Below are 17,002 nucleotides of genomic sequence, written 5' to 3' on the forward strand. Positions count from 1 at the left end.
TAAATTCCAATACCTTGATTCTCAAAGTATTCAGACACAGCCCCATTCCACTTTGGGCCTCCACAAACAGCAAACATAGAGGAGCGATAGAACTCCAGAAATCTTTTTATTCTTATTTTTTATTATGGAAAACTCAAAGACAAAGGAAATACTATAGGGACTTCCCTGGTGGTCCAGAGGTTAAGACTTTGCCCTCCAGTGTAGGGGCTGTGGTTTGATACCTGGTCGGGGAACTAAGATCCCACATGCCTTGTGGCCAAAAAACCAAAACATGAAACAGAATCAATATTATAACAAATTCAAAAAAGACTTAAAAAAAAAGAAAATACTATAATACACTTTGATGTGTTCATCACGTAGCTTTAATTATCATCCACTCATGACCTGTCTTTTTCCAGTCACATCTCCACCCACTTCCCCTCTTGCCTGTGGATTTCAGTATCCATCTCCAAAAGATAAGTACTTTTAAAAATGCAGCTAAAAAAAAAATGATCATACCTAAAAACTCTCTGGGCCTTCTAAATGTCAGTAACTACACATTTTTAGTCTGAAAGGTACTGATATAACTTAACCTTAACCCTTCTCCTCCACTGCCCTCCTCAGTGATCACAGATACACACTCTCTAAAGTACAGAAACTGGCTTCCCTGGTGGTCCAATGGTTAAGACTCTGTGTTCCCAATACAGAGGGCACTGATTTGATCCTTGGCTGGGGTACTAAGATCCTACATGGTGCAGCCAAAAAAAAAAGTACAGAAAGATGTGCTTTTCTGATTATGTCCTTTATTGTCCCGTGTGAGATATGGCATTAACCGACTACTGCTTCGCTTTTTTCTGTTCTTCAAAGACCACCAGGAACACCTGTAGTGGGACAAGATGCTTTTTTTTTTTTAATGGGTTGCAGTGGTGGGAACACACACCATGGGGACCCATGGAGCATCCCAGTAAGAGGGTGTCAAAAGAAGCGAGTAAAGGATTTGGGTGCTAGTGGATAGTTTGGGGGAGAATCAATGGAAGTAAGGAATTACTCTAGATTGGGGGTTGTCAGAAAGTGGGAGCAGTTCTACGAATGGATATCTCAATAGGTCATCTTTGTGGGGAGGTCAGGCTAGAAAAAGGTGAACGCAGATGTTGGTAGAGAAATTACAGTCTCCCACGCAGCAGATGAGGGGAACATTTGGTATTTTGTGTTGTGCAACAACCTTATTTTTGTCTCACTTGATGGTGGTCTGAGAGGAACCTGTTACAGATATTCTGTAAGAATGTTACAACAGGAAAGCAAAGTGCCGCTGTGAGCCCAGACCAGCTTATAATAACACTGACATCTAACTGTGAAGGTCAAATCCATTCTGGATGTCAGAAGCTACTTTTTTTTTTTTCTTTCTCATTACTTCATCAATTTCTACGGTAAATGAATTCACTGAATACTACTATTTGTAGTCTTGGTTCTGTGTGACTTTCTGAATCCCCTTCTCCTTTAAGATCGTTTATCACTTATTATTTACCAATGTGTATGTGTTCTATTATTTTATATTCAACTGTGTATAAACCTTCTTAAATCTTTTTCTGGAGAAGAAACATGAATTCATGTTTGAAGGAATGTTTGAAAATGTAAAACTATCCCAGTTTCACTAGTCAAACACTAGTCAGAAACTAGTCAAACACTCCAAAATCAAACTCATTTTTGATGCACATTCAATACCATTTTATTTTCCTAGGGCAGTAACCAGGCCTACATTACAATTAATGCATTCAGTTTGGGGGCAATTTTCTCAAACTTTTTCACCCTTGCTGCTGCTGCTGCTCTTAAGTCACTTCAGTCGTGTCCGACTCTGTGTGACCCCATAGACGGCAGCCCACCAGGCTCCCCCATCCCTGGGATTCTCCAGGCAAGAACACTGGAGTGGGTTGCCATCTCCTTCTCCGATGCATGAAAGTGAAAAGTGAAAGGGAAGTCACTCAGTCGTGTCCAACTCTTCGAGACCCCATGGACCGCACCCTACCAGGCTCCTCTGTCCATGGGATTTTCCAGGCAAGAGTACTAGAGTGGGGTGCCATTGCCTTCTCCACACCCTTGCTGGGACCCTTGATAAGAAGTACATTGTACTCAATAAAAAGTATGCACACACAAAATACTCATCTCATACACATACCTTACCAAACTCAAAATTCTACAAAGCAATGCTTGTTTTTACTAATTGTGATATATCAAATATTTTTATTTTATTTTATTTAAAAATTAAATAGTAACCTTCTAAATTGATTTCATGACCTCTTAATGGATCTCAACTTGAAGGTTTAAAAATTGGCTTGGCATTAGGAAGTTATTTTGCACAAAATAACATATTTATAGGTTCTTCATTGAATTGATCAGAGAAGGCAATGGCAACCCACTCCAGTACTCTTGCCTGGAAAATCCCATGGATGGAGGAGCCTGGTAGGCTGCAGTCCATGGGGTCCCTAAGAGTCAGACACAACTGAGTGACTTCACTTTCACTTTTCACTTTCATGCATTGGAGAAGGAAACGGCAACCCACTCCAGTGTTCTTGCCTGAAGAATCCCAGGGATGGGGGAGCCTGGTGGGCTGCCATCTATGGGGTTGCCCAGAATTGGACACGACTGAAGTGACTTAGCAGCAGCAGCAGCATTGAATTGATACTGATGTTGCTGTTGTTTTTTAAAACCTTGGTGACTACTGTAAAAACCATTTAAAAATCTTTCCTGCCTAGAATGATAGACATAGACATAGACATAGACAATGACAAATTATTTGTGGAGAGAAATCTTAGCCCTCCCTCTTAGTACTTTTGTGCTTTCCCCATGTAGAGAAAACCTGTGTTGGGAGTGAACGCCTCCATCATTCATCCAGACTCTCATAATGGGACTCTAAGCCAAGTCCAGCCCTTACTTATCAGCAGAGAAGAACTGCATTCCAGTACTTCTCAAGAAGAAAGATTTCTCTTTCCACCCTACCAAAAGAAGAAATGGAAGAAGTGCCTGTAGAAGGAAGATATTTGGAGATATATACTATACCTAGGTCTTCCTTGCTGACTCTCCATTTCTACTCTCGTCACTGTCAACATCATTCTTTTTTGTTTCCTGGCTCTTTGGTTTGCCGTAAAGAGGAAAGGATCCAAATTTACCCAGAGTAAATGAGAGTCAGAATGGAGATTGTAAGCTCACCATCAAAAGTAGACAAACTTGGCTTTATACCAAGAGTCAAAGAGATCAAGACATTTACCCAGCAACAATAGATGAGAGACCAAAGAACAGAGTAGAAGGACCAAGCTGAACACTTCAGGGTGGGCAGCCTGGGGTAGGGTTGGGGGAATAGGGTGAGAGTGATGAAGATTAAAAGGGGTGGGGGGCACTAGTAGGCTGGAGGTTAGTGGGACCCTACTGGAGCATCTACTTAGAGAAGACATCGTGGCATCAACAGACTGCCAGCCCTGCCAGAGTGAGCCCAGTCCTTCACAGGGGCAGACTGTTGAGCCAGTACACTTGACTGACCATTGCCATTCACTTGAGGAGAGTACTTCAATTTTAACTAATCACTCTTGCTAAACTTAGTTGTTTTAGCTGCTATAAAAGAGCTTGGGCTCCCTTAAAAAAAAAAAAGGAAATCCTAGCACATGCTGCAACATGGACAAACCTTGAAGATATTATATAAAGTAAAATCAGCCTGACATAAAAGGACAAATATCATATGACTGCATTTATATGAGGTACCTAGAGTACTCAAACTCATAGAGAGAGAAAGGAGGAGAGTGGTTACATGGGGGCTGAGGGGAGGGCGGGATTGAAAGTGAGTGCATCATGGGTATGGAGTTTCAGTTGTGAAAGATTAAAAAGATCTGGAGATGGATAGTAGTGACGGTTGCACAACAGTGTGAATGTACTAATGTCTCTGAAGTGTAAATTTTAAAATAGCACAGATTAACCTATTTTCAGGGCAGGAATAGAGATGCAGATGTAGGTAATGGACATGTGGATACAGGGAAGAGGGGAAAGTTAGGAAAGTTAGGTTGGGATGAACTGGGAGAATATGACTGGCACATATACAATACCATGTGTAAAACAGATAGCCAGTGGGAATCTGTTGTATAGCACAGGGAGCTTAGCTTTGTGCTCTGTAATGACCTAGAAGGGTGGGATGGGGGGTGCATCTAAGAGGGATAAGATACATGTATACATATAACTGATTCACTTCATTGTACAACAGAAACTAATACAACATTGTAAAGCAATTATAGTCCAATAAAAAAAAATAGCTAAAATAGGGAATTCCTTGGCAGTCTAGTGGTTAGGACTCAGCACTTTCACTGCTGTGACCCAGGTTCAATTGCTGGTCAGGGAACAAAGATCCTGCAAGCCTCCCAGTGCAGCCAAAAACAAAAGGTTAAAATGGTAAATTTTAGTTTCTGTGTATTTTATTATAATTTTTTAAAAGGACAGGGAGCCCTCAATATGTAACTATGCTGAGCTGTGTGCATGTTCAGTCACGTCTGACTCTTTGTAACCCCATGGACTGTAGCCCACCAGATTCCACTGTCCATGGAATTCTCCAGGCAAGAATACTGGAGTGGGCTGTCTTTGCCTCCTCCAGGAGATCTTCTGCACCTGGGGATACAGCTTGTGTCTCTGCAGCTCCTGCATTGCAGGCAGATTCTTTACGCCTGAGCCACCTGCGAAGACTAATATGGAACTATAATATACATTGAAATAACCAATAATTATTTTAAAATTTTGTTCTTTTTAAATCCTGCATCCAGGGGAAATCTCCCAGGTGCTCCCCCCACTTAGGGCTCTGCTTGCTTGCACACCCAGTAAATAAGCCTGATTCAACCTCTACCTGTGTGGTGGGCACCAAGCTACCTTCTCAGAATACAGTGATGGGGCTGCAAGATGCTTACAGTTTAGTAAGGATTTGTCTACTACTGGACCATCCATTCCTTGAGGGAAGAAGAGTAAAACAGGGACTTGGTGGTTCCAGTGGTTAAAAAGCCATCTTGCAATGGAGGGGAGGCAGGTTCGATTCCTGCTCAGGGAACTGAGATCTCACATGCTACAGAGCAACTAAGCCCATGGACCTCAACTACTGAGCCCTCGACCCACAACTAGAGAGCTGCGTTCTGCAACTAAAGATCCCACATGATGCAACTAAGACTCGACACAGCCAAATAAATACAAACATAAATAAATAAATATTTATTTAAAAAAAAGAAGAATACAACTTTTTTCTTCCCTGAATTACCTTGATCTATGGAGTTACCATAGGTAACAGTTGCTCTGGCCTAAAACCTGGGAAATAATCTTGGCTTTTCTCTTTCCCTGTGACCTCACATCCAGACTTTGTCATGATTTCCATCCAAATCCTTTCTCAAATCTGCCATTTCTCTGCAACCACCAGCCTCAATACAACTCACTTGGGCCACCACCATGGCCTTCAGTCTGGCCTGCTGACTCATATTTTGTCTAGGATGAGATGGCTGGATGGCATCACGGACTCATTGGACGTGAGTCTGAGTGAACTCCGGGAGTTGGTGATGGACAGGGAGGCCTGGCGTGCTGCAATTCATGGGGTCTCAAAAAGTCAGACACAACTGAGCAACTGAACTGAAACTGAAACTGAATCCATTCCCCACCCAGGAACCAAAGAGATCTTAACTAAAAGGAAAAATAGAAAGAATTGTGTCACCCTTCCACTTAAAACTTCTCAGTGGGACGTCACTGGGAAACCCCAACTTCTGACCCTGACTTCAAGGCCGCACGTGACCTGACCTTAATCCCTTCAATCACAATGCCTCCTCTGCCTTCTTCACTCATGGCCCAGCAGCACTGGGGCCAGGTGTCCCCTCTGCACAGGCGGTGCCCTCTGCCTGGAATGAGACTCCCCTTCTCCCTGTTTGAATCTTATCATGAATGTCTCTGAACCCCGTGCAGCGTTGGTCATCCCCATGGTGCTCCCACTTAGCTTATTATTCCCTATCTTCTTATTCTGTTTGGTTCCTTTTTAGGTTTCATCTCAATTTTTATGTACTTTCCTTGTGTTTTCTTACTTTCTCTCTCCCCCACTAAGCTCCATGAAGGTATGGACCAAGTCTGTTTTATTTACTACCTTAAACCCAGCACTGCTGGGCGCAGAGCTAGCATTCAAAAAAATATTCATTAATGAATAAACAAGATATATAAGATACATAAGTAAATCACATTCAAAGTAGGAAGTGATACGTGCTTGAAAAAAAAGTGTGCTGTTGAATTCAGAGTCAGGAAAGACAGCTGAATATATGTGTGCTTGTGTGTACATGTGTGTGCATGCACGTACATGGGTATGGGGGCACGGAGAGAATCAAAGAAAGTTACAAGTAAATACATGTTAAAAATATATCCTTAATACATGCATTATATGTAAATCATATATATCTATTTGATATTTTGCCCTTTTTGCTCTCAAAGTTATACTTTAAATGTTAACAAATTTTTCCATTATGACCTAAATAAATCAAGCATTCTTCTCTTGGCCTGCATTCCTATTGAGATGCAAGGGAACATAGTTGTTTAAAAAGAGCTTCTAAATTTTGATGATTATAAAACTATGATTTATGAACCGGAAAGATTAAAGAATATGGTATAATGTGAGCCCATGTGAAACACTGGCATGGAATTCAGAAGGCTTGGGTACAAGCACTGCATTCTTCTGGACTTGATTTTGTCACTGCTTCGCCAGGTCTACAGTATCTTAGCTATAATATACTAGTTTGGGCCAGATGACTTATTAGCACTATCAATCTCTGTTTATAGGGCATAAAATCATCTTCTCTGTATTGTATAAATATTTTTTCCTGCCTTCTAACTTTTGTCATGGGAAACTTTGAGCAAGTAAAAAAGTTGAAAGAACAGTAAAAATGACCCCATGTGGCCATCACCAGCTTCCTGGCCACCCAGTTCCCAGCGCTGGCTGAAGTTGCTCTGTCTCTGCTCCTACCCACGCCCATGGCTATTTTGAAGCAAATCCCCAGACATCATGTATTTCATCTGCCATTCTTTCCTGAAAAAAATTTTTTAAAGAGAAAGAGCAATTTTTAAATTTAGAGTCCCACAATGTCACATTTGCTCATATTTAGAAATTTAAGGACAAAGAGGCTACATGTAACAGGGTGACTGGAAATAGATAACAATTTGATCAGAAGTGGTTTTAAGAGGCATGATGCCTAGCTGCTAGAGTTAAAAAAAAAAAAAAAAAAGAGAGAAAGGTATAATTTTTTCCCAAAGTATTCTTTGCATTTAAAAATAGTTTCTTGTGGCTATTTGTCAGCATTAATTGAAGTGATCCGATGAATGGACGTGGGGATCAGAGAGAATTTGTGAGCCACAGGATGAAGGGAGGGTCAGGCCACAGTCTAATTTTCTTCTCCGGCCCCAGCTTTTAGAAAGCTGAGTACCTGGGTCTGCAAGGTCAGTCTGGCCTCCCCAAAACTGTGGGCAATCAGTGAATATGATAGTGTAGATTCCACACAGGTCCATATTGTAAATTAGGCAAGTAAATTTGCAATACGGACCTATTGCAAAAGTTGCCAGATTTAGCAAATAAAAATACAGGACGTCCAGTTGCATTCTAATTTTGGAATAACAGTGAGTCATTTTTTAGTATGAGTAGGTCCCAGATAATGCATGAGACATATTTTAAAAAATATACTGTTCTTCTGAAACTTCTAATTGAACTGGACACCCTGTATTTTATCTGACAGCCTTAATTACAAGACATATGTTCCAGGTAATCCGGCTACATAATGAAACTTAATGGTTTACAGGGACAAAAATTGTTTATTGTATCACATACTTTCTACAGGTCAGGAATTCAGAAGGGGCATGAGGTGGGGGCACAGTTTCTGCCATTTCTGCTTCACTCTGTCTGGGGCCTCAGCAGGAAGATGGAATGTGCCTGTATTTGGCAGTGGATGCTTGTTGTCAGCACTGCACATCGCTATTGGCTGCAGTTCTCACGTGTGGGCTTCCTTACAACACAGTAGCTGGTTTCCAAGGGTAAAAGTCCCTAAGGTTAGAACCAGGAAGAGGTCATATTGCTTTTTATGACCCAACCTCAGTGTCACTCTTACCCTGTTTCAAAGGGAAGGGACATAGACCTGAACTATCTTTGTCACATAGTGAGAAGAGTATGTGGGATGGGATTATATATTGATATTAATCCTTAAAAATATGATCTTCCAGAGTACATGGTATCATTTAGATATCTTGTACCTGACTGTTCATTTTCAAATACAGACAAACATTCCAAAGATAATTTGGAATGAAGACTCTCCTTGTGTGTTCTTTTCCTTTATATACTATTGGACAGCTAAAATGAAATCAAATGTATTTATATATCTAAGGGTAAAATGTCAAAATAATCCATTTTTATTGTGAAAGCTGTTTATTTTATATACAAAAAAATTAAGAACTACTAAGTTGATACGGAGATCAGTTGACAGTTTGTGCAATAATTCTAACCTTTGGAGAATGAATTGGTGTGCTAACTTTCATAAAATTAAATAAAATAAGCTTTAAAAATTGTATTTCAGTTTTGGTTATTTAAATTTCATTTAGGCCATGAATCAAAGAAAATTCCTTTTTAAAAATTCTTTACATATTAGTAGGATGCATTAAAAGCATAGATAAAACATTGATGATTTAGTTGCTAAGCCATGTCCTACTCTTGTGACCCCCATGGACTGTAGCCCACCAAGGTCCTTGGTTCATGGGATTTTCCAGGCAAGAATATTGGAGTGAGTTGCCATTTCCTTCTCCCAGTGATCCTCTAGACCCATGAATCGAACCCAGGTCTCCTGCATTACAGGTGGGTTCTTTACCAACTGAGCTATGAGGGATGCCTTAAATATAACATTAACCACTTGAAAAGATTATGAGTAGGAGAACTTCAAAATCATTTGACATCTGTGATAAATTACCTTTGACCTAGAGAGAATAATGTTATGATTCCATGCCTAGACTATTGTGAATATATATACAATGGAATACTATTCACCCTTTAAAAAGGAAATCCTGCCATTTGCAACAACCTGGATGAATCCAGAGGGTATTATGCTAAGTAAAATAACCCAGAGACATAAAGGAAAAAAACTACATGATCTCACTTAGATGTGAAATATAAAGTCAAATATATAGAAGCAGAGGGTAGATTGGTGGTTACCAGGAGCTGAGTAGGTGGGGGAAATGGGGAGATTTTGGTTAAAGGATACAAATTGTAGCTAGGGAGGATGAATAGAGATCTAATGTACAACATGATGACTGTAGTTAATAGTATTGTACTGAATAGTGGAAATATCCTAAGATTTCAAGTGCCCTTATAAGAGGTAACTATGTGAGAACAGGGTATATTAATGAACTTTATTGGGTCTGGGACACCCCCTGGAATATAAAATGGCAATTCACTCCAGTATTCTCGCCTAGAAAATCCCATGGACAGAGGAGTCTTGTGGGCTACAGTCTACAGGGTTGCAAAGAGTCAGACATGACTGAATGACTGAGCACACGCACACGCACACACACGCACACACACACACATACACTATCCATTTCTTTTTGTATACATATGTCAAATCATCATGTTTTACACCTTATATATATATATATTCAACTTTTACTTTAAAAATGCTATAAAAAAGAAAATATAGATAATAGTGTTGCTGTTATTATAGTTCAGTTAATAAGCTGTGTCCAACTCTTTGTGACTCCATGGACTGTAGCACAGTCCATGGCTCCTCTGACCTCCACTGTCTCCCAGAGTTTGTTCAAAGTCTGGCCCATTGAGTTGGTGATACTCTCTAACTATCTCAACCTCTGCTGCCTGCCTCTCCTTTTGTTTCCATCTTTCCCCGAATCAGGGTCTTTTCCAATGAGTCAGCTGTTCTTATCAGGTGGCCAAAGTATTGGAGCTTCAGGTTTAGCATCAGTCCTTTCAATGAATATTCAGGGTTGATTTCCTTTAGGATTGACTTGTTTGGCCTCCTTTCAGTCCAAGGGACTCTCAAGAGTCTTTTACAGCACCACAACTTGAAAGCATCAATTCTTTGGCACTCGGCCTTCTTATGGTCCAGCTCTCACATCCATACATGACTACTGGAAAAACCATAGCTTTGGTATCTCCAAATATCTTGTTTCTCCATCAGCTTCAGGTAAAATGAGCATCTATTTAGAGTAGAAGACAGCATCCAGCAGTAGGTCGTGCTGATTAATTACTGATCTCATGCTAGTCATACTTCTACAAAAAGTTCAAATAATAAAACTGTAGTGATAATTAAGTTTATTGGCAAAATTCCAGATTCATTCTTATATCCCTTATATTTATTCTATGGGGCAAAATTGGATGAATATTGATCTTAACATTTGGTTGTTATGCAGAGGGTCAAAATAGATACAGTAAGCTTCCAGTGGCAATATACCATATATAATCAATAGGGCAGTAGGTTTTAATTCCAAGATTTACACAAAGGCTCTGTTTGCTTACACGCTGTTTTTGGACATTTTTATTTGGTTTCCAATCACTTTCCAATTGGAATATTTTGTATGATTTCCAACTTCCTTTGAAAGATCTGGAGGGGTAACAGCCTGGGCCCGTATTTATTCATGGTAGCCAGAAGAAAGAATTCTCAGATTGATTGAAATGGTGGCCCCAATTAAAGACCTCAATTTGACTTTGCAGGTCCTCTTGTTTAGAGAGGTCTCTTTCACCATCCCTTGAATCTGGGCAAGCCTTGTGATTTGCTTTGATCAATAAAACATATCAAATGAAATCTGGCAAATACCAGTGTCTCTCTTGAAACTCTGTGATTGTCATCAAATAAACAAGCCTAAGTACCTATAGGAAGATGGGACCACCTGGAGTAGAATCCTGTTGTCCCAGTCTAGGTCACACTAGACCACTGCTTCTAGCCAGTCTGCCAGCTAATGCCAGACTCATGAAAGAGCCCAACTAAGAGCAGGAGAACTGTAGATTTATGAATAACAAAAGGAGTTTACTGCTTTGGGCTTCCCCAGTGGTTCAGTGGTAAAGAATTCTCCTGCCAATGCAGGAGACCCAGGCTCGATCCCTGGATCAGGAAGATTCCCCTAGAGGAGGAAATGGCAATCCACTCCAGTATTCTTACCTAGGAAATCACATGGACAGAGGAACCGTTACAAAAATCTGACACGACTCAGCCACTGAGCATGCATGCATTTACTGCTTTAAATCGCTGGGTTTTGGTGTGGTTTGTTGTACAGCAATCACAAACTAATACAGGAGAAAATGGATAATCTCTAGTCCTGTTCAGATAACATTTTTTTCCAGCAAAACCAACATTTAACACACTTAATAATTAAGTCCTTTATATATATATATATGTACATATTTCCTCAGTTTAAGTTTTATCTGGGGGTGGGCAGAGAAGAAGGAGCCGTAGTGAGCAGGAAGCTTGCCATGTATGCTTAAATATTTTTTAAATTCATTTATTTATCTGGCTGTGCCAAGTCTTTAGTTGCAGCATGTAGAATCTAGCTCCGACCAGTGAACAAACCCAGGCCTTCTGCATCAAGAGTGCAAAGTCTTGTCCACTGGACTACCAGGGAAATCCTGCCATGTGTGTTAAAGAGTCAGTAATTGGAGTCCCATGCTGGGTGAGCATTCTGGTTTGAAAATTCTGTCTTTCTCAGCATCACAGCAGAGTCCTAGCCTAGGGGTCAGAAGATATTTACTCTAATCTTGGTTCTGCTGTTTGCTGACTGTGTGCTCAGTTGCTCAGTCATATCCGACTCTTTGTGACCCTGTGGATGGTAGCCCACCAGGCTCCTCTGTCCATGGGATTTCCTAGGCAAGAATACTAGAGTGGGTTGCCATTTCCTTCTCCAGGGGATCTTCCAGACCCAGGGATCGAACCCCCGTCTGTTGCATCTCCTGCACTGGCAGGCAGATTCTTTACCACTGCACCACCTGACTGTGCAAACTTTGGCAAATCTCTTAACCTCTTCAACCTCATCCACTGAAAAAAAAAAAAAAAAGCTGTAATAATACTGACTGGTGATCTCATAGTTGGAATAGAGTGAGATGGTGCTATGAATGCCCACCAAAGACTGAATAATAGTCATCTGCACACACGTGTGTGAGATGATGTGAGTATAGGACCTGAAGCCTTAGCTGATCATACCCTGGTTCGGTCTGGACTATTTAAAATGTTTGATACTTAAGAATTTCAATTAATTTTTAAAAAGTCAGTGTTTGATCTATATTTTGTCAAATGCCTGGATTTTATTTTATAAAATAAACAAATAAAAGTTTTGTTCTGCTTATCAGGCAATGCACTTTTTATTCCCTACCCTAGTCTCCCTGCCAGATGCAGGTAGTAAGCATTCTGTAGCCAGAGCCATGACCTTCTCAGCTGCCCTTGGACGTCACTCCTGTTAGCTCTGTTGTCTTCTGAGTTCAGTGTTCTTACTGCCTTGGGCTTCCCCTCTGGTAGACCATCAGGAGATGATACCTAATGTGGAGCAGAAATCCTAGTTCTGGAATTGAGTACGAGTAACTGCAGCCATGAAATTAAAAGACTCTTACTCCTTGGAAGAAAAGTTATGACCAACCTAGATAGCATATTCAAAAGCAGAGACATTACTTTGCCAACTAAGGTCCGTCTAGTCAAGGCTATGGTTTTTCCTGTGGTCATGTATGGATGTGAGAGTTGGACTGTGAAGAAGGCTGAGTGCCGAAGAATTGATGCTTTTGAAGTGTGGTGTTGGGGAAGACTCTTGAGAGTCCCTTGGACTGCAAGGAGATCCAGCTAGTCCATTCTGAAGGAGATCAGCCCTGGGATTTCTTTGGAAGGAATGATGCTAAAGCTGAAACTCCAGTACTTTGGCCACCTCATGTGAAGAGTTGACTCATTGGAAAAGACTTTGATGCTGGGAGGGATTGGGGGCAGGAAGAGAAGGGGACGACAGAGGATGAGATGGCTGGATAGCATCACTGATGCTGGATGGCATCATGGACCTGAATCTGAGTGAACTCTGGGAGTTGGTGATGGACAGGGAGGCCTGGCATGCTGCGATTCATGGGATCTCAAGGAGTCGGACACGACTGAGCGACTGAACTGAACTGAACTGAACATTATGTACCATCTGGTATGAGTTTTCTAGTGTCCTTTTTCTAACAGAGGAATAAAGATAGTACGTTAATGAATCAGATATTTTTCTACTCTTCTGGGGGAAAAAAAGTTGTTATTTGCCTTGATTCTGTCAAAGAAAGGCAGACTTGTGTCTGGCTGGAGCATCCATTTTTCTAAAATATTATATATCTGACATAATTGCAGATGTTCTTATTCTGAATAAGAAAAAGAAAAGTGGAAACAGGAAAGGGAACTAATATGTGAATAACTCCCACTAGAATATGATCCGGAGAAGGCGATGGCACCCCACTCCAGTACTCTTGCCTGGAAAATCCCATGGACAGAGTAGCCTGGTAGCCTGCAGTCCATGGGGTCGTGAAGAGTCAGACACGACTAAATGACTTCCCTTTCACTTTTCACTTTCATGCATTGGAGAAGGAAATGGCAACCCACTCCAGTGTTCTTGCCTGGAGAATCCCAGGGACGGGGGAGCCTGGTGGGCTGCTGTCTATGGGGTCACACAGAGTCGGACACGACTGAAGCGACTTAGCAGCAGCAGCAGCAGAATATGATCTTCCTAAGAGCAGGGTTGTTCGCCACCAGGTCCCCACACCTAGGAGAGTGATAACCATAAAGTCTATTGAGCACACTGATGAATGAACCGCTTCTCTTGACCTTTGCCTACGTCATCTTCTTTGAACCTTGAAAGCCAATTATTCCACTTCATCAATGAAATGACTAAGGCTCTGACAGGTTGAGTAATGTCTCAAGGGCCACAGTTATTAAGTGATAGAGTAAGTGAAGCCATCACAGTGAGAAGTGTGCATACCCCAGCTAAAGAGTAACCTACTGCTTGCCACAACTAAAGAAAGCCCGCACACAGCAACAAAGACCAAATGCAGCTAAAAAGAAAACAAATAAAATTTTTTTAAAGTGATGGTGGGCCTGCCTCAAAGACATACACATCTCAGTTACCTTTTTGTGGGGGTGATGACCAGGTGTCTTCACAAGAATGCAGCATAACATTAAGAGGACAAATCCCTTCAGCCAGGAAGCTTTGACTTAAGGTCAGTTAAAACACTAGAGCAATCCAGGGTCAGACAGGAGGAAGATTCTGGATCATGATGGTTGTCAGATTGTGGTTCATTTGGGGACTCAAAGCCAGAGAATGTGTATACATGAGGGAAGGGAAGTGGCTGATGTTTCCTCTGCCTAAAACATAACTGTCTTGGGAGTTCCCTGGCTGTCCAGTGCTTAGGACTTGGCACTTTTACTGCCATGGCCTGGGGTTCAATCCCTGGCTGGGGAACTAAGATCCTGCAACATGCAGCATGGCCAAAAAAATTAAACAAACACAAAAAGAGTCTAAGCTATTTTCCAGAAAGTGTTCGATATGATGTTATTTTTCAGGTGTTCCCCCCAAAAGGAGGAAAAAGCATGCTTAAATCAGGTAGGAAAATGTCTCCTTTCCCTCTCTGCCCTCCCCCTGAACCACATCCCTCACTCCATCTTGCCAGTTTACATGTACTCTTAAGTAGCTCTCAATTCAATTGTGAAGAAGCAATGAATGGATATTCTTAAGAGCTAACTAGAATTTTTAAATGCACTCAAAACCATACAGGAAGTACAAGAACATGGAAATCCCAGCCTCTGAACCTTTGGGTAATTAGCTGTGTGGTTATTCCAAAAAGGTATTAAAACTGTGAGTTCAAGAAGTAAATACATGATCCTATCTTATGTTTCCACAAGTCAGGTTTTATAGTTGTGTGGGGATGGCTGTCATTATCATCGTCATCACTGTTATCAGTTAATAGTTTATGGTGCTTCAATTCAGTGCAGATACCGCGTATCAGGTACTGTCGAGGACTTTACCTTTCTAAAGATACAGTCACTGTCTTCAAGGAGTGGTCTGTCTCCTTTTCTAGGATCGAGGTTAAGATGAGAGATCTTCTTTGTGTGTGTGGTAGCACCATGCAACATGTGGGATCCAGTTCCCTGACCAAGGATCAAACTGGCACCCCCTGCATTGGAAACTTGAAGCCTTAAGCACTGGACCACCAGAGAAGTCTAAGATGAATGAATTTGATGTGGTGATGAGTCTGGAAAGTCAATGTAGCCCTGAAAGTCCCAGGAAGAGAGAACACTGCAGAGTGTTAACTTCCAAAGTCCTTGCAGAGATAACCAGTGTGACTCCAGAATGGAATGCTGTAGGGGCCAAAGATTGAAGCCTGAGAAATCACCACTGGATTCAGTCATGCAAAATGTTGGTGACAAACTTTCTATGGTGAGCCCAGACAGGAACCAGGCAGCAAGAGGTTAACAAATCAGACAGAACCAGGAACTGGAGAGAGGGGCTTGATCACAAAAGGAAACCAAGATGTAGGGTGATAGCTGAGGGAGGGAGCAGAGCAGAGGGAAGACGTTTCCAAGAAAAAATAAATTCAGAAGTGGCAAATTTTGATAATGATTGAAGTTTGTGAATGGGTAAAAAGGAGCTCCAGCTTCCCAGGTGGCACAGCGGTAAAGAATCTGCCTGTCAAGGCAGGAGAGGCAGAAGGAGCGGATTCATTCCTTGAGTTGGGAACATGGCTTGGAGGAGGCAATGGCAACTTTCTTTGGTGTTCTTGCCTGTAAAGTCCCATGGACAGAGGATCCCAGTGAGCTATAGTCCATGGGGTCTCAAAGAGTTAGACACAACTGAGTACCAAAAGGAGTTCACTATAATTCTGTCTACTTGGCAGATTTTTTTTTAAGTGTAGTTGATTTACAATGTTATATTAGTTTCAGATGTACAGCATAGTGATTTAATATGTTTAGATTATACTCTATTATAAAATATTGGTTATGCTTGACAGATAATTTTTAACTTCCATAATAGAAGTTTAGGAAGATAAAGGTAAGCAACCTAGCATATGGGAAAGAGAGTAGCGAAACGACTAAAGGGAGGTTACTAAATGTACAAGGCTTTCTCCTAGCTCAGTCTGTAAAGAATCCACCTGCAATGCAGGAATCTGCCTGCAATGCAAGAGACTGGGGTTCGATTCCTGGGTCTGGAAGATCCCCTGGAGAAGGAAATGGCAACCCACTCCGGTATTCTTGCCTGGAAAATCCCTTAGACAGTGGAGCCTGGCGGGCTACAGTCCATGGGATTGCAAGAGTCGGTTTAGCATCTAAATGATTGCTAAACGATTTAGCAACTAAACCACCATCCCCACTAAATGTATATGAGAGAATAACAATAATTGAGTGTACAATGTCAGAGAAGGTGTGTTGAAGTGGAAACAAGAGCACAAGTGAGGGAATTTACCTTCTTATAAGAAATATAATGAAAATCAATGAAAATAAGGATAAAATTTGAGTTGAAGAAGTGTTGGTATAAAAATATTATAAATATGAAAGGAAGATGAGAGACTTTCCTGGCCGTCTAGTCCTCAAGACTTCTAGTGGTCAATCTTCCACTTCAGGGACTGAGGGTTCAATCCCTAGTCAGGGAACTAAGATCTTGCATTCCATAAGGCCAAAAAAAGAAAAGAAAAGAAGAAGACAATGAATGAAGGAACATGGGCCTCTTTTTCCACAAAGTGGGAAAAGAGATTATAAAATGCAAAGGAATGGGGACCAAAAGAGGGAGGGCTTGGGAATGGGGAAAGGGCTACAATAACAGTTTTGGAATGCAATGGGGAATGAGTGGCTATGGGGGAAGACACACTGCTAAGTAGGGCCCTTCCAATAGACATCAGCAAGAATTTTGAATGGGTCCACACTTTGAGAACTACTGTCAAAAGCATGCAGAAATCAGCAAGCCAGAGTGATGAGAGTTCTCTTGCAATCTCAGAACCTCCTGAAATCTC

The sequence above is a fragment of the Oryx dammah genome, unplaced genomic scaffold (genome assembly GCF_014754425.2).
Source record: "Oryx dammah isolate SB20612 unplaced genomic scaffold, SCBI_Odam_1.1 HiC_scaffold_2, whole genome shotgun sequence".
NCBI lineage: Eukaryota > Metazoa > Chordata > Mammalia > Artiodactyla > Bovidae > Oryx > Oryx dammah.